Consider the following 20,193-nt stretch of genomic DNA (forward strand, 5'->3'; position numbering starts at 1 on the left):
TAAGAACAGAATGTAAAAGGAATCAGACAATCCTTATTGGTCCACTGATTCTGTATAAAAAGTGAAGACCAACTCTTTACCACACTTTTAGTCACGTACAGCCATGCATCTATCCACAGGCTGTATAGCCAATTGATTAAGTTCATATTTCATTCCTGTCTTATTTTTGCTGCATCGATCCCATCATGAAAGAAGGATAGGAGAAGGCTTCCCTTTCAAAGAAAAAGGTTCTCTCATCCCGTTCATCATTACAAGGAGAGGTAATAACAAATAGGTTTCATTGTAAAATCTTTCAAAATATTTTGTAGTTTGCATTAGGACGCATTAGGATAGTTTAAATGGTTGAATAATCAATTCCTTGTATTCTCATTTAGTCAAATATTGGTTTGATATATATTGTTATTGGAATATTACATTAATTGTAATCCTTTTCTATATTAATGTGTAAATAAATATATTTAATTGTTTTACAAATTAATTTAAGCCTACTTCCGTTTTCAATCCTACAAATTAACATCCCTCTTAGTACTACTCAGATTAAACTAAACTAACTGCTCGGACTAATATGAGTCTGTTGAATGGTTAGTGTCCTATCAAAGATTGGTATCAAGACCCTGATGTTTAGGCAGAGATCTTCACAGTTCTCAACCTCCTTCTTATCTTTAAACCAATCATCTTGATAAGTGAGCATGATCTCACCACCCCAATCCCATATTTGGTGTCAGGAGTTTGAATATTTACCCCAGCTCTTCACCAGTGCTTTTCACATAATTTCTATCCTGCAAAAGATGTGAACTGCCTCACCAGCAGTTCTCACACATGATGTGCTCAATGTACATTCTTTGGGTACATTCTATATTCTGTAGCAGGCTGTTAAGTGACTTGCTTTCCCATCCTGTACTTCTGTCTGATTCTCAAAGATAATGGCATTAGAAAGAAAAATCTTTATTTCAAATCATTCATCGTTTTAAATCTAGCAACCAGTGAAAAACAAGAAGACAAATAAATTGGTTGCCATCACATTATTTCCAAAAGTGTAATTACTTTCATTTGCAACAAAGCTGCTGCAGAATACATCAAATATCTGAACAACTTCATAATTAGGTTTTTGGTTCTGAGTACTTGGACTCATCAAGTCTTTTCACTTCTACTTGAACTCAATACTTGATCTAAAACTCAATGAGCCCATGTCCAAAGTTTGTATATTTTAATAGCAGTAAATAGAAATCATTAATCATTGCTTGTTTAAGCATTATTAGCAAAGATGTAAGGAAATGAAATGCAATTAGTAAAGATAACTTGTTAGTTGTATTTATTTTTACTGATTTATAAAGATAAAATACAACTAGCAGGTTTAGTCTAATTACAATCATCTTAGTTCAGTTGTCACATCTACAATACTGACATTACAGCTTGCACAACAGAATTTTTAAGTCAATTTGAGACCGTGCAGTGTAAAAAGTTGAAAATAGTTAAAATCATAAAAAGAAACTGGATGCTGATTCAGAAAATAATCAAATGATTTTTCACAAATCCAAATGGTTGCTATATATCAAAATTTGTTCACAGTAAACTGGTTTTTGCTTGAATTTTATAAACTACATTTATAGCTCCAGTGTGATTAAAATATAAAAAATTAGTATCCTTTCAGTTAAGCAATGTAGGAAACAACAGATAAGAGATTTCAGAAAGGATTTAGCTCCTTTTGTTTCCATATTAAGTATAACAAAGTTATTTACTCAAGGAATGTGTTTCCCCACTCTGTGTAAAACATGAGTTTTTATAGTAAACAACATAATGCTGTATCTCTCACTTGACATGGTTTTGTCAGTGGAATATTTTCTGGATCATCAAAAAATTTCCACATTACTGTTTTGGACTTTAAAATGATTTTTGCAACTTGAGAAACTCTGATTGCTTCATGTAAGCAGGATATCTCCCTCAAGTAATAACTTTTACACTTTTGCAATCTTCTGGTGCATCTGATAAACCACAAAACACTATCTCACTCTTTAATAGAGCTTTTTTAGCACAAACAATTCAACAGCCAAGAACTTTAACTTTAGTGTTCCAACTATGCACTAATCTTTCAAAGTTCCTTGATAAATGTGCTCAACATATCTGCCTGTTTTCATCAGCGAAGTAGTTATATGCTTCATACCTATTGGTTACTATCAGATTATTACAATTGCAGAACACACTACAGTGGATGATCAGTTAATGAACATAATCCATTCCAAGACCACGTTTGCTATCCAAATTGTTTGTTAACTGATTATTGATTTACCATAGATTTTTATGGGAATTTGATTAATTCATTCTGGAGACAGTAAGAAAGTATATAAATTTTTATTTTTTGCAATGTTTATTTATATGTAATAATAAAAATATATATATACACAGTCTTGCATTTTTATCAGTCATGTTTTTTTCTGTTTGTGGGACGTTAAAGAATCTTTCTAATGTCAATTGCTTTTCTCTCGTCTTCAGGATTTTTCAGAAGTAATTAATAGCATTGTTGTTGTAGAGATCTCCAAGCCTATTAACCTCAACCTGATTTAGATGCCATTCTAAGACTGTTGTGTTCTGACATCTTCCCATTTCTTCAAAAGATCTTTAATAGCAGATGTCAGCATTGGTCCTTTTTCATCTTCCTCTTTTTCAGAAGAAAACACATCCTGCTGAGTTTCTTGGTGTTCTTCATTTAAGAGTTCTTGGAGTTGTCATCAGATCAGTTTCAGGTTCCATTATGAGCTCTTCAATGTTCTTTATTTTTCAGATGTGATTTTCATTACTCCTTTAGCTTTTTGAGTCTTCTTGATTATATCTTTCTTAGCTAAGATTGTGCCTACTTTTCAAGCCATACTGCCTAGCAATATCAGATGACATCTGCCCACTCTCTACCTTGGCTATTATCTCTTGCTTGGTTTCTATGGTGAGCACAGTTCTTGACACTCCATTCTTTTTAAGCTCCATAATATTATCAGTTTCTTTTTTAAATAAAAAGTTTGGAAAAGCACTCACAAAAATTCAGAGAACAGAAATCAACTAATGCACAAAAGAATTATGTAAATGTGAGGCCTGGATAAAATTTGAAATTTGGTGTTAGAACATTAATGAATACTCAATGGGACAGTTAAACTCCTGCCTTTCGAAAATAAAAACAAACACAAAACTTAATGAGTGCCCTCCCAACAGTCTCACAAAGACTATAAAAAAATTCTTTGTCAGAAAGGTAAACAAAAGGCTGGAATTATAAAGAAGAGTTTCAAAGTTTGAAAGAATACTATCCCATCAATACCAGGTTGAGCGTCAATGTTGATGTTTCCTGAGCTCTGAAAGGTTTCTAATTGTCACTTGGAGACAAGGAAAGACCAATCAGTATTCACTATTTTATGCCACTTCTTCTCGTGTTTGTTCTGTCAGGTGTTCATTATCCAAACATGTATTTGTTGTCCGAACATAAAGGACATTGCAAACATTGGACAATGAATACTTTCATGAAAGTGTTCATTGTCCAATTTGTTCACAGTCCAAACTGTTCGTTAACTGATCACCCATTGTATTTTATAAAACTTTCATTCCTCTTGATTTTGTCAACTTTACAAAACTTGCTGTATCACTTATAAACATCCAGCACCAGCCAAGTTTACCTTTACTATAATGACTAGTTCCATCGACATGTAGAACCTTACTCTTGCTTACTTCTTGTTCTATTTGCTCATATCTTTATTTTTTTTTTACATTTTGACACAACTTGATTTTTGCTATTTGATATGCTACCAACACTTATATTCAATTTGAAAATGTCATTTATGATATTTGCTGCTTTGCATTTTGAATTTTCATAAAATGTGTTGAGTGCTGCAATTACAGACTTAACTCTTGACCCAAATGTATCTGGTGTCACACCTTCTGGTAATTTGCTACTCTTTCTTTTTCCACACTTTCAACAATGGCCGTGCCCCAGCTGATACTCCACTACATATGGCTTGATTTCTGGAAGATCAACTTTTTGATGAATATATGGTTTTTCACATATTGCAATCTCTTCTCTGCATTTGCATGCTTGTTAAATAGCAAAATTTCTTCCTGGTAAACGGGTTTTTGCTTGAATTAAATAAACTACATTTATAGCTCCATCTGGCAACACCGTTCAAAGTATGCATGTTACGTTCATTTATTTCATAAAGATTTAAAAGAAAAAGCAGTTAAAAGTAAAAAATGTCAAAGAAATTGAAAGTTTGAAAATTCTTCAAGATGTTTGCAAAGTCAGAAGCTCAACAGCCAGATACCTGAGGCAGTTATGGGTGTCAGCCTACTGTTTTGGAGACCCAAGATCTACTCCCTAGAGACTGAGATGAGCAACTCCCAGAAATTTTTCATTGTGGACCTGGCTAAATCCTCAAAAGGTATAAAAAAAATGGCCTTCTTAGTGCAAAAGGACAAAAAGAGTAACAAAAACTAAAATTTAAGTAAAATATTATGCATATTTATAGTAAACTTTCTAGTTGATTTATTTCTGTTTAAGATATCTTGTTTCATAAAACAATGATTCATTTTGTGAACATTTGAAATATCATGAAAAAGTATGATTACAGACAACAATAATCTGGTAATTATAATTAGTGTTTGAAACACAGATTATGAACTTTAATTAGTTAGTCATATATTTAGCAAATACTTCTAAATACTGTAGAGAGTCGTTAATCCGAACCCCGGTTATCCAAATCATCAATTCAAATCGCCGGTCATCCAAACGATTTTCAGTCGGACTGTGTCGTGCTGAATCGAACATTTTTGATACTAAATTTACTTCTAAAGTATAATTTTCATGTTTTTATATTCTTCAATATATTTATTTTGTTTGTACAAAATAAAGAAATAATTTTTAACAATACAATAGCCTCAATTATTATTATAAAAATTTTCGTTAGGCTTAAAGTCGACGAAAATTCAACACGAAGCGACACGCAACGGAGAAAAATTTGAACATTGGACAGGTTAATATATTTTTTTGTACATAATCGGTTATCCGAACAAATCACTAATCCGAACAACCCCAGTCCCCAATTGATTTGGATTAACAACTTTCTACTGTATATGAAATCTCAATATACAAACCTAAATAAAAACTAACTAAACAAAAATATTTTATTTGAATTTTATTAAAAATATGGATATGATTATAGATTTTTCATTGTTTGAATGTACCATAGATACTAACACTCGATAATAGAAACTGTATATAGTATTTAAACATGGAAATATAGACTTGACACAGAATCAAGTCTTAAAATACAAAGTTTTGCTAAATCCTATTCCTATTGTGAGGTACCAAGAGAGACTTTTACTTACAGTTATAGTTAGTTATATTTTTTATTTTGTTTCAGTTATTTTAACTTTTGGGTGTTCAGTTACATTAAACCTGAACAGCTATCTCAATACTTCTCTACTAGTACTTAATTTACTTAATTTCATACTAATATTTGTATAATTTATGGTTTAAAAATGATTAAAATACTAAATTCAATTTTGTTATTTCTTATGCCAATAATATTAAAATTTTATATCACAATCTCCCCACTCTTTAAACTGATCTTATTCTTTTGTTTACTTTATTTTTCAAGGTTAACCTTAGAATATAGATAAAACTTAAAACTGTTCTGATGTGTTTTTCTCTAATTTTCAATATACAATTATCTACTTTTACTGTTAATAAAGTGCCCATTAGATATGTTAACTCTCTGAATGATCTAGGTAATGTCTTTGACTATAAAAACTTTCCTTTAAAGGTCATATTAACAAAATTGTCAAATCGCTTGAAATTCAATGTGGTATCCTTTGACAATCTCTTTGAAAACTGTTCTGTGTTTTGAGTTTTATATTGTTATCAGAGGTTTATATTGTTACCATTTTCACAAAAATGGATTGAGACTTTATAATCACCCTGTACTTTAATTTATATTAGGTTTTACTATGTAATGTGACATAATCAGTTTTGGTTTCAATTCAGATTTTAAACCAACATCATAGAATAAAACTTTATGTTCCATAATTTAAATTCCAAAATCATTATAGAAGAAAGGTGTGTTCCATTTTTAAAACGACAGAAAGTTCTATGTGGGCCTGAGGCAGACTTGTAAATTGAATCAAAAATGTTTGTCAGATAACCAATCATTTGTTGGAAAAGTGCTTTGGTTGTTATAGTTAAGTATTGAAATATGTTCCAGCTTTCCATTGTCATATTTTACAGTCAGAAAAAATTTAATTCAAAGTTTGATGATTGTTTATAATTGCATTTCTTCCAATTCTTATTAATATAGGGCCCATGAATGGCAGAGTAAATAACACCACCAAACACTGGTTATGGGGTTTGCACCTAACCATCAGACTAGCCACATGGAGTTTTCAGGGTTTTCTTCATATATCTGACATCTAAACAGGGAGTAGAATGCAATCTACCAAGGAAGAATGTCTCCTACATTCTAGGAGACATTCTTCTTTGGTAGAGTGCATTGCCTTATCCCAACAATCCAACCCAACTTTTTCAATACAGAATAGTTGTTGTATGTCATTCAATGTTAAAAGCTATTTTGGTGCTTAATTGTAAAAGTAAATTACAACACACCACACTGGGAAATATTTTAATAACACACACAAAACCAATAACCGGTGTGAACAAAAAATGAAAAAACTATCACAAATGTTTTCCAACACCTTCAGAGTTCTTCAGGCATTGCAACAGTTGTTAGATAGAATATCGTTCAAAAAATAAAAGCATTTTGAACTAAATATAAACTTTGAACCAGAACTTCGAAGTATGAGTATAAAAATTCAAAGCTGCACATGTGTTGTCTTATGCATAATGGAGAATCAACCAAACGGCTAAAGCGTCATGTCAAGCAGAGCTTGCCAGCCAGCCAATGATAGTATCATCTTGTATAAATTTTAAGGAGGAAATGTAAAATTGGCATTAAAGATTTCAATGGCCTCCAACCATCTTAGGTGCTCCGTGCGGGGTATGGCGAGGAGGAGTTTGGCCATCATCAAGTCCGCCACAATTTCTGGATCCACTATATAGGTAGAGAGAACTGTGGAGGTTCTAGCATGTTGCATGTCAGAAACATGTTCTTGTATCCTGGTTCTCACAGAACATTTACTGAACCTAATATACAGAAGGTTCCTATTGCATCTATGTTCTGAACAACATTCCATCTAACAACCATTACAATGTCTGAAGAACTCAGGAAGAGTTTGAAAATGCTTGCAATAGTTTTTTCATTTTTTTGTTTACATCAGATATTGGTTTTGTGTGCATTATTAATTGAAAAAGTCAAATAAAAAATAAAACTAAAGTTAATTTTATGCAAATATAATATAAATTTATTGAATTTTGCTGATAAGTAAGTTACAATTGTCCCTTATATAATTTATTAACTAAAAGTGAAATATTTTGTTTAACATATCCTATTACATTGTATTATTTTTACTGGTTTTTAAAGCCTGGACCAATCTTCCTTTTTCCACACAGACAGTATCTTTCTACACAGTATATTTTACACAAATTTTTTGCGAATTTTCTGTTTTTATATTGTAGATACAAAGCCCAAAAGGTTTATAATAATAAGTCAAGCACCTATTTGTTATTTACAACAAATAGGTGCACTTGTATATATTATTTTAACATCTCTTTGCTAAAATAAAATTAATAAAGAAGAAACTTGAGAATGGAATATTAATAATATCTTATTTTAATATATCCTGATGTCTGTTTAAACACTCTTCAAAAGTGAAATTGCAACACCACAAAAGAATGAATTTAGCCTTATGCACATTGTAGGACAGGTAGAAATGACAGAAATATGCAAATGATTAAAAGAACAAACAAAGATATGCAAAAGACATCTGTTTATTCAGTAATGAACATGGCCCACAGACAGCTATACAAGCTGCTATATGGCAAGGCATACTATCAATGAGGCAATTTATGGTTGCTTGAGGTATCCCTTGCCAAACTATGTCCACTGCAGTGTGTATGTTGTCTACAGTATGTGGCAGAGGTCTGTAATGCACCTCATGTCAGACAGAATCTCACAGGTGTTGAATGGGAGAGAGATCCAGTGAGGCTGCTGACCAGGGAAGATGTGAATTCTGTCCAGGCTGGTGAGAGTTTGCCATGTGACATGTGGTCGGGCATTGTCTTGCTGAAACACATGTCAGATGCAACCTGCACCAGTGGCCAAACCACAGGCCCCACAATTCATGTGATGTACTGGTCTGCTGTCAAGAGTACTGGAAATGTGCACCAGGATTGTCCGCCAATTAAACATGTGCATAGTGTGGAGCTGGTGTGACACTCAGCAAAAAGAACTGGCATGTAGCATTCCCTGGATATCACAACACCCATCCATGGCTGTCATTCCTCCACAGACAGAAGCAGATTCATCTGTAAATAATATCTGATGCCATTCAGTGGTCCAGTTGCAATGATGGCAACAGCAAGCTAGGTGTGCAGTCCTGTATCAAGCTGTTAGTGGCACCCATTGCAGGTTGCAGTGCATGCAGCCCAACTTCATGCAACCTGTTGCAAATGTTTAGGTAGACACAGATGCACTCATAGACAGTAACAGGCAACTTCAGAAACACTGGATTCATGTGCTATAGTGAATGGGTCCAGACAGGCTGTTCCAAGAATCAGACAGGCTGTGCACTCATATGCTGGCAAGATCCAATCCCTCTTCAGTATGTTCATGGATGTTCCTACATTCATCACACATCACTGGATGGTATTCATGTCATGCCCAACATGTATGGCAACTATGCACATCGACAAACCAAATGCACTCAAGGATATAGTCTCATTTCCCAGCCATTAGTTGGTGGTATTCAGCTCACTGTTGTCTCTGAGACATTTTCTACACTTCTTCAAAAGTTCAGTTGCCACAAACTGTTGCCGGTTGCATTTACAGCCCAAGCTGGTTGCTGGTCTTTATAGCCAAAACTGGGTATCACCTGATACAATGCATATGAAAACTTAATCATTTGCATATCTCTGTCACCTCTACCAGTCCTGTGATTTGCATGTGGTTATGCACATTCCTTCATGGTGTTGCAATTTTACTTTTGAGGAGGGCATAAACAATTTTCTTATGAAAAAATAATGTTATGTGAAAAAACATAATGTGAACATGCACATTATGTGTTTTGTCATGTAATACCATTTTTTCATTCTTTTAAGTATTTCATTATCAATTCAGAGGCTAGAGCCAATATTCTATTGTGTTTTTTGTTAATCAAACTTTCTTTGGTCCTTATATCTGAATGAACCATAGTTGCTAACTCCACTGAAAAAATAGTTAAACTGTTTTTGACTGTGAATAGTCCATATATTGACAACAAAAGTGAAACATAATTTTTACTTTCTCTCCAAAATCCTTGTTACCCATCTCATGGAAAATGCAAGGAGATGTCACCCTCACATTTGAAACAAATTTTAGCCCACATGATTTAAATAAAACTTTATGGATGTTAAATTATGAAAAATGATAATAAATAATAAAATAAATATGTTTCAAACTATTATATTACAATATCTTCTACTCTGTTTACCGGTGTTATGATCACTCTCATACACACTGTATTATATTGTATTATATTACATTCAAAATTTTTTAATATTTTCATTTTGTTCCATAAATAATCATATTGATTATTTATGAAACAAAATGAAAATATTAAAAAATTTAATTAAATAAAAATAAAAATTAACAATAAAACTGAAAATCAAAAATCATTTTACTATTAAAGCATACATTTTTAAACTTATTTATTAAATTTTTAAGGCATTAATTAAAAATCACCCAATTGAATTTCTTTATTCAATATTATTGAAGCTTTTGACTATGAACAAATAATTTTAATAATCAAAATTTATAACAACTTACTCTTTCAATGTTTTTGAACGCCTGATTCCACCTCTTACTACAGATCTTACTGTTCCATGATTATGGTGTGTTCAGAAACTTGACGTGAAACTGGAGCTGACCGGGAACCACTTCTATTTGCATTTCTATCTCCAGATTGTTCAAATAAAGGATTTTCAATTAGAACTGGAGCAGATGAAGGATTATCTAAGATTCTACCACCTCTCATCATATTCTCAGTGGTCCCCAGTTGCATGGCACAATAAATAGTCCAATATAATATTGCAACTAAATTAAAAATAAAATAATTTTAATAAAAAATTACAATTGATTTTTCAAATAAATTATATATGTATTGTTATCATAATTATCATATTATTTAAAATTGTTTGAAAATGTAAATGAAATCACACAGAACAGAAAAATTGAAAATTTTCTTTGATTTTGATTTCTGTTATTACTTATTATTTTAGCTAAATTTGCAAAAGGAAAGAGATAAATATCCAGTAAATATAAGTTTATTATTTTATTAATAAGCAACTTTTATGAAAAATAAATCCATCTGTTTTCCAGTAGTACAAATTTTTTGTACATAGTTTGATGAAAAAATTTACATTATATTTAAGTATTTTCTTCCAAAAACTTTATGGCTTAAATTTTTACATAACAAAATTTTGTACAGAAAGGAATCAGAGGAATCTGCATATTTTATTCAAAAAATAAATACTACAATAAAATACCTTTTATCGTTTTTTAATTATCCAATTATCATACTAATTTTCTTAAGACACACCATATTCCCTCTTGCACTCCTCTATTCTATGCAAAAAATTATGTATATTAATGTTCATACAATAAACTAGCCTATTCTCTTATAATTTCAAAGTAAATTAATTCATTCAAACTGTAATTAAAATTAACAGATGTTTAAATTTCATTAGTCAAGACATAATGAAATAATATTCTTGACTGATATGAAGCAATCATTATTTAATCAAAATAAGTTTTTTAATAATAAATTGAAATATCTTTTATTAATAATTTCTGAAATCAAAACAGCTTCACATTGGAACAGATTTTAAAATTAACTTGGGTAAATTTTTATACAATCAATTACATAATAAAATAATAATAAAAATATTTAAATGAGAATATTTAATCATTTAATTTATTTTCAATTTTACAATTATTGAATAAAATTAAAATTTGAAATTAATTCAATACCTATTATATATAAACATCATTGCAGATTTAAAACCATCATAAGCTGATCCAAATCAGTTCTTGTGAAATGTCTGAAAATTAATATAGATATCTTAGAACATTTAACAAGCCAAAGTTAGCAAACGTTAAAATATAAATTTCATAAAATATCACTTATACAAAAATTAGGAAAACTTAAATTTAGTATCATTTAAATACAAAACATCATTTCAAAATTACAAAAATTGTTTAAATTAATTCGTCTTTCTAGTTATCCTCAGTGAAAATCTTTGTCATCTCTGAAGTTTTTTAAATCTTGGTTGCTTGTTGTTCTCTATCATATATATTTTCTTAGCACAATGTTGCCATTGAGAACATATCACACAGAGAACACTTTCAAGAGGAAAAGATTGGTTTATTTGGTGTGAATGGATATGCATTTCGGGCTTAACGCCCCTCTTTAGTCCTGAGATAGTGACAGTTAAACCAACATGACTCGTAGGAAGGTATACACATAGTTGAAAAAGGAAAAAAGGGGTAACTCACTTCATTTTAACCTCTTATATCGTGTCTATGTCCTCTGTACATCTCATCAGAATTATTTCACAGCAAACCCTACAGTACATGTTATACTATCCTAATATGTATATAAGTGGAGTCAAAGACTTTTGGCCCCTTTTTTCCTTTTTCAACTATGTGTATACCTTCCTACGAGTCATGTTGGTTTAACTGTCACTATCTCAGGACTAAAGAGGGGCGTTAAGCCCGAAATGCATATCCATTCACACCAAATAAACCAATCTTTTCCTCTTGAAAGTGTTCTCTGTGTGATATGTTCTCAATGGCAACATTGTGCTAAGAAAATATATATCTAGAGTTTCTTTGCTTTTTTTTTTAACTTCTTTCTAAGAATCAAAAATTATGATCCATATGTAAAAATTCAATCAAAAATCAACATTTGTGCAAAACAATTCTGATTATACAAGCATATATTTGAATACAATTTTTCGAATTGCATACCAATGAAATGCAAATTTCAATATTTTATACAAATTTTTAATTCTTAAGAAAATTCAAATTTACAAAATGTAACTTTTAATTATTATTATTTACAAATATTAGTTCATTAGTTAATTTTATACTTTAACACCAATAAAAGCATATTTATAATTAACTTGGACATGTAACATTATTAATATATAAAAATGGTTTTACTTAAACTATTGTTATTTATTATAAAAAAAAAATAATTAAAATTACAGATGAAAATTCCAAAATTCTTATCATCAAAACTTTTTATATATATTCAATATAAATGATAATTTTGAGTCATTTCTCAAAAGTTTGAGTCTTCATTTTCAATATGGGCATGTAGAAGTTTTTCTATAATCATATTTTATATATTGAAGGATACCTTGATCCATCAGTTGTGACAATAAAGTTGAATACACTAAAAGGTAGAAAAACATTTCTCCACAGAATAGCCTCAGATGGATGAGACAGAGCATTATTCAATTCAGCTTTATTACATTATTAATTATTATATTCGAAACAAATATCACTGTAATAAAACTGAACTAAATTGCAATTCTTCAGTTCCAATGGCAGTAGCTTACAAACAAGTAAAGTCACATTAAAAAGTCTGTCTACATTAATCAATTATAATGTGGCCAAAACATTTTAAAATACAGATATTCCTTATATAACACGGTAGTTATGTTCCAAAAAAGTGCCATGTTATGTAAATCTGTGCTATACAAAACAAAGGACTAATGCAAAACATATGATTACATTCCAAAAGTTAACAAAATTATACTATTCTTTTTTGTTACTAAGAGAAATATGTTTATTAAAGCAATCAATGATTTATTTCCAATCAATAATTAATTAACAATCACAATTAAAAGTACTGTATTATGCATCAATATTAATCTTAGTTAAATCAGAGCATTTTCTTTTTACAAGATATCATCATCATCTCAGCTTTTTTGTTGATCTCAATCAGGAGTATCAACATTTTCATACTTTTTATTTTTATCATAAAAAATTTTCATAAATGATAAAATAAAAATGAGAAATATGTTATTAACCAATAATTTGTTCTAGTGGGTTGCATTTGTTTGGTTGAGTATTGAGCAACTTTTTTCCAGAATTTGTGTTTGAATACCAAATTGTTTGAGTACCGACATACTGCTGTATTTTGTTTGTCATTTTTACGAATGAAGTAATCATTCATAGGTAAGTAATATCTACAGTTAAAAACAAGTTTAATAACACCTAAAAATGTTTACTAAATACAAAGATTAATCTATAAAAAGAAAATATTGTCACTCTTAAGGACTAAAGTCTGAAAGCAATGACAACTAGCTTTGGTTGATAGGAAAGTTAAGACAAGGAATAAAAAATTGCACTATCAGTTTTCATTAAAGTAAACCTGACAAAAAGCAGAAAATAATTTGAAAATTTCAATATTCTAAATTCCATGAGCAAATTTGAGACAACATGCATGCTTACTTGAGTAAAAAAAATATCAAATAACAAAGTTTACAGTTAAAAATTGTGAAATTTTGTACAGAGAATTGCCAAAAGCACATTAGAGCAAAATCGTGTTGTACAAGGGATACCTGTATTACATAATAAGCGTGTACAGCCAGGCACAAAATATTTTTGACATTGCTAGAAAAGATTTGTCTTTCCCACAATACTAAAAAACAGCTCTCATAGTATTCCAGTTGCTCATTAAGAAAGATTTTATTGTCAGACAACAGCAATTGACCACTGTCATGGTAATGAAGAACACTGCCAATAAATATTTGGCAGATTGTTTTGAGTATTTTCAACTAGCAAAAACTATAAATTATTTACTCCAACAAAAGTTTTCTTCAATATACAATGTTCTGTTCCTATTTTCAATTTGCAAATCTTCTATTTGAATTCTCTGAATCAAACCTAACAATGTCTGTTGTATACAGAAGAAAATGATTTGTAGTTTTTGCTGGTTTTTGGTGTTCTTTACTTATATTTTAACCATTATCTCTTCCACTAACTTCAATATTTTTCAATATGTGATGGTTGAATCAACAGATCAGTCTGACCTACAGATACAAAGGATTGTATGTGTATGTCTACACACACAGACACACAGAGTAGCCAATTTATTATGACTATCTACACAGTACATTGTTGGGTCACTTTTGCTGCAATTTTCTTTGGCATGGACTCTGAGATGTTGGTAAGTGGCTGGAGGAATCTGACACCATATCTGATAAATTGCATTTTCCAGTTCACTAAGAATGGCTGATTCTGGATCAAGCCGATCTGATGCCCCTTTTGACGTCGTTCCATAAACGCTTGAGATCTGGTGACTGTGGATGCCAACTAAGGTGAAGTCTCTGTCATACTCTTCAAACTGTTTTTCAATGATTTGAGCTTTATGGCATGAAGCATTGTCCTGCTGGAAATATCCATCTCCAGTGGGGTATGCTTATTGACATAACCAGATGGACTTGGTCAACAACAATATTTGAATACCTTCAGGCATTCAGATGTTCCACCAAAGCAAAGGGCCCAAACAATGCCAGAAAAACATCCCCTAAACCATAACATTGCATCCACCAACTTGAAGTGTAGTGGCAATGTTAATAGAGTCCATGCTTTCATGTTGTTTTCTCCGTATTTGCACTCTGCCATCTGTGTAGTGCAATTGAAAACAGGATTCATCAGACCACAATACCCTTTTCCTGACCACAATACCCTTTTTGTGATCATGTGCAATTTGGAGTTGTTTGATCTTGTTGGCTGCAGACAACAAGGCTTTGGAACAGACCTTCATCTTCTATATCCAAGACAATGTAATGTACAGCGAACAATTCATTTAGAAGTCATCAGAGATGTTCCCTGACTAAGATCAGTTATAAGCTGATGTACTGTTGCTCTTCTGTTGGACTGAACAAGTCTGGAAACTCTACTTTCAGCTTGAGCATCTAGGAGCCGAGGATAACAAAGTCTTACATTGAAACCTACTTTTTTGTTTGTTAGTCCACTCTTGTATATGTGAACAACAGCCGCTCTCAAACACTTCACAAGTGAAGCAGTTTTGCTTATACTTGATCCACTGCTTCTAGCACTCACAATCATTCTGGGTTTAAAGTCTGTTAAATCACATCTTTTACCCATATCTTCACATGCAATTCCCTACAACTGTCTGTACAATCATCCAGCAATCCCTTTTATACCAATTTTGTCTTCTGATGACAACAGAGTACCATCATAGCTGATTTGGATAAACTTTGCATGTGGTCATAATAAATTGGCCTCTCAGTCTTTAACTGAGAAAAAACAAATTGCTAAATGTTATTAAAATTATTCTTTTCTTTCGCCATTCTTTACACCCCAATGCAATTTTGTTCCCTCAATTGGAAAAGCATTTTACAATAGAATTTGAAAGTTTATTTATAAGAAAAATTATTATTAAAACTAATTTCAACAATTTCAAATAAATAAACGTTTTTTTCATTATAAAATAACTCATCAAAATATAGATAATTTGTTTTAAATAACATTAAATAGAAAAAATTTTTAATTTAATTTTTATAGTAAGTATTATTTGAACTAAAGAAACAATGCATCTTCCACTGATGCAAAAATTATTCCTCAATTTCTTTACATAGGATTTTAAATTTCCTGGGTTTACCAAGTTTCCAGACTATAAAATGAAAAATTTCAGGTGCTCTCCCAAGAGTTCAAAATTTACCAAAATCATGATTACTAAGATAAAATGCTTGTAAAACAAATTGCAGTTAGTCCCCATTTAAAACGATCCTGTACTTACGACAGCCAAAACTCATATTAAAAGTATATTTTTGAATTTCAGTAATCATTTTTGTTCTTGCTAATTATACAGTACAACACATTTCTCTTTCTCGGAGAATGTCAGTCTTCGCTATTAAAAAATTATCTCCACATGCTTTCAACAGGTTACATCCACAATAAGAAAACATTTTTTCTATTATTTTTTTTAACCATAAACAGATTATTTCAAATATATAAAAAGTATAATTAGTAAACGATTATGCAAACATTTCAGTTCCAACTAATTTTAAAATAAAAAATAAGACCATTTTTAAACCAATTCCATGAGATCAGAAGTGAAATGTTTGCAGGAAAATCACCATATTTTCAAAAACGTTAAATATTGGTTGAATGAATTTTAATATGTGAGGGGTAGGGGTTGACCCACTCCAACTAAGTCAAGATGTAAAAATATAAATGATTGCTAAATGTAAGTAATTATATTCAGAATAACCTCAGGATTTTTCTGACACTACTTATTGGTTTACAAGAAACCTTTTTAATCTCAAGGGAAAACAGACTATCTACTTTGTAAGCAAGAAGTCTCATATGGAGATTCAGAGTAAGAGAACAGAAGTGGAATTTGATAAAAGATGATACAGAAGTAATTCATATTACTTGTTAATAATGTTTAAAGACATTTATTTACAAATATCTATGTATGTCTGTAAATAAATGACAACATGATGCATATAAACTTTTTATGCTTAACCTAGACCCTATTGAGACAGAGATTACAACTGGCTTGCAAGATGAGTCAAATACCTTCTAAACTTCAGGAATTAAACACATTGAACAAATCATTAAATCTTTATTGTTTGAATAGTCTTTGGAATATTAGAAATTGTCCTCTTGTGAACAAATTAAATGGTGTCATTCTTCAATATTCTTTGACAAACATCCATCATCCATAGGAACCTCTCAGGAAATTCTTCTGAGGAGAAACCTCTTTAGACATTGTCTCTTTTTATACTTTTCCTTTTGTCAGAAATATTGGCATCTGATCAAATTTGGTCATCTCAATGTGGTTCCTAACATTCATCCAATCAAACATTTTAAATTGTACTTCCCTGGATGAGTAGTGCCCTCAGGAAGATGTATCATAGTTGATAGGAAGTTAGAAGTTGATAAAAATTCAATAACTTCCCTGTTAAAATTTGCAATTTTGAATCAAGTAAATAACTTTTTCTCTTAACAAATATAAGTTTCATAAATTAATAAAAATTACAGGTCCTCAAAAATATATTTAGATTGCATCTCTGTGTTACTCTCATATTATACTATTGAATAATTTCATTACAGTAACCAATTAAAATATACAATAAAACTTCTCTAATTCAAATGACTGTAACTAGAATATTTCTTTATCTCAAAGAAAATGAAGCACTTGATAGGTCTCAATGGAATAGCATAGCAATTTAATATCTCCAACTCAAATTTCCATAACTCAAATTTGCTCCAAATTGAAGATTTTCATAGACCCAACATTGATTTATGTTACTTTCAACTTCTCTCATTCAAATTTTAATATTTATTCTATCCAAAGTGATCCTAATCATTGGATATCCATGAAATTTTCAGACAGTTGTATCTACTGTCCAACAGCCATTCTCAGACAATGTTCCAGTCCAAAGCAAAAGGACCTCTCATTTTATCTCAACAAGATGTACTGCAAAACTGTTCAATTCCATTAGTTACATTGAACATTTTTCTGAAAGATGTTAGACAGGCTGTTAAAACAAAAAACTATCAAAGATTCTTTATATAATGCAAGAGAGGTAAAAAAAATCTATTTGAAATCACTATTTTTCAAAATCAGAAAAGCCTACACACACTGTAGCAAAGAACAAGACCAATGGAGGGAAATAAGGAAAATAGCAGAAATTGCTGAGAGTCATGACTACAATAAAGGCCTAATATATAGAATGGCCAATAACCAACAAAATCATCTTGAAGACCAATTGAATGGGATCCTAGGAAAGGATCCACGATAAGATGCATCTCCCTACAGTATAGCTATAACATGTGAGTGCCGTATGCAGTCCCTATATCAAGAAATTGGAGCTTACACTAATGCAAAAATAGCCTACAGACACCAGATACATTCGTCACGTTGAAAAATAAGAAAGATCGGGGCAAAATCAAAAGAACACCAGGAGTATATAAAATCCCATTAAAAGATAAAAGATTTAATAGGGGCCTCATATATGTCGGATCTACAAAATGATTGCTGAAACAACACCTCTGTAAGCACAAAACGGACATTGAAAAAAAAAAGCAATACCGCCTTAGCAATATATTCCAACAAAAACAGCACTATCCCTAACCTACAACAAGCAACAATGATTCGACAAACCTGACATATAAACCAACTACAAAATCTAGAGGCGTTAGAAATTTTTAAAGCGGACTGCAAAGGCCTGTCAATCAATTTTAAAGAAGAAAAACAACTATCAAGAGCATGGCAGGCTATTTATGATGCAATGCTATAACAACTGGCACAGGCGCACATCGTTTGGAGATTCGAATTTTGAAATTTTAAAAAAATTCCAAAGATAGAAGCATTGGAGACCTGAACGGTTATTTGGGGTCGCACCAGAAAAACTTATAAAACACCTGAGGAAGACCCTAGAAGTGGGTCGAAAACATTTGTGTTATGTTACTAAGCAGTAACTACAAAGCTATACAAGGTTAGTACAACATACCTGTAATTATTGCTTTGTTTGCTAGATGGATTTGATTGTGAGGTCTCCTGGATTGTGAGAATATCTAGGCACTCAACACCCTCACTCCTGTATTTTTGTAAGAGAATTTTACTTTTTGAATTGTTAGCTTTTTGTCACTATCATTAGAAACTTCGTTTAATTATTTCTGCGAGACCAACATTCCTGACAGAAAATTTATGGACAACACATGGTGTCTAAGAACAACTGTCATTGAGAAATACACACTACCTGATTTACACAATGAAAGTCCTAAGCTCAAGTAGACATGTTCAGTTGAAATAGAAGTTAGCATCAAATTATTGTTAATATTGATCTTTCTCATCTGTCTTCCCAATTTCACTTGGAGACAGATAACAGATCAATTGGATTACAAGAGAGAAGGCTTGAAACAAAATGGGAAAGTTCAGGATGTTAGATTGAGGAACCCATCCTTTAAAAACTCATGTCTCAAGAACACAGCATTCTGTCCATTCTGTTCTGGTCTGTCTGATTTGATTCTGTCAAGCTAAGCTATTCAATTGTCCATTGATTTAGCAACACCAGTGTCCATCAGCAAAGCTGGTCCATTGTCCAGCAGTGCAGTGCCATTCTGCCAAGTTTGTGAGTTCTATTAACAGATTATCCAAACTGGTAGCTCAGGACCAGAAGCGAGGCATTTGTATACTTCTCAGCACTGATCAATCTCCGGAATTCTCTACTTATGTGTCATCTCATCTATTATTTAATACAACCTTATTCTCTACTTTGTGACTTAACAAGACTCCAGTCCCCACTGAATCACCTCTGGTAGTGATTGAAGCCCAACACAAAGACTTGTCCAGCAACAGTGATAGTGATAAATAAACATGAAATTGCAATGTTTAACAAAAGTAAAATACTTTGCTTCTGTTATTCTTCCATTGTTCATTTGAGTGACAGTCCACAAATTCACAAGCACAAAGGCAACCTTTCTTTTGGGAAGAATAACGGAAGCAAAGTATTTTACTTTTGTAAAACATTGCAATTTTATGTTTATTTATACAATTAAATGTAATACTGTTGGCCATGTTTTATATTTATTACTTTTTACTTAAAAAGTGATAGTGATAGTTTGCAATTCAGGACTGTTGTAAAGTTGTATTGTTAGAGGCATCTACACTTTCTCAGGTAATTGTATGTTGGCTCTCATAAATGGAGTTTGAAGTTAAAGGATTCATCTCTCATGCAAGATCCTGTGCATTCACATATATGTCATACTTCTGCTCATGTCATCCAGTCACAACTTTCCCCAATTAAAAATTCATTACATTTGATTTCAGACTGAAATCAAAATCCATGGCTTCACAGTATTACCATGTTATCCAAATATAAGGTGCATCCCTATTTTTAGAAGCCATTTTCAGAAAGAAATATTTCCTTGAATAAAAGGCACACCTCTTTTATAACTACTTTTCAACACAAAAAGTTTTAAAATGGTAGATGAAAAGTTTAAATTTTGCATCATGACT

General features: G+C 31.3%; 1 protein-coding gene across 3 annotated transcripts in view; it reads right to left on the reverse strand.

Annotated features, from left to right (window-relative positions):
• The window catches only part of LOC136975081 (inactive rhomboid protein 1), a 128,235-nt gene that overhangs the window by 96,710 nt on the left and 11,332 nt on the right, over positions 1-20,193 (reverse strand). For 2 of the 3 annotated variants that reach the window (XM_067270080.1, XM_067270078.1), the window contains exons 2-4: positions 11,151-11,221; positions 10,667-10,745; positions 9,948-10,214 (exon numbers count right to left, since the gene is read on the reverse strand). The gene's annotated coding sequence lies outside the window, so the exon portion shown is untranslated. The remainder of the gene's footprint in view (positions 1-9,947; positions 10,215-10,666; positions 10,746-11,150; positions 11,222-20,193) is intronic. The other variant, XM_067270079.1, reaches the window with a different exon arrangement.

Source organism: Centruroides vittatus, unplaced genomic scaffold (genome assembly GCF_030686945.1).
Source record: "Centruroides vittatus isolate TY-2023 unplaced genomic scaffold, ASM3068694v2 contig_364, whole genome shotgun sequence".
In the NCBI taxonomy this organism is placed as follows: Eukaryota; Metazoa; Arthropoda; class Arachnida; order Scorpiones; family Buthidae; genus Centruroides; species Centruroides vittatus.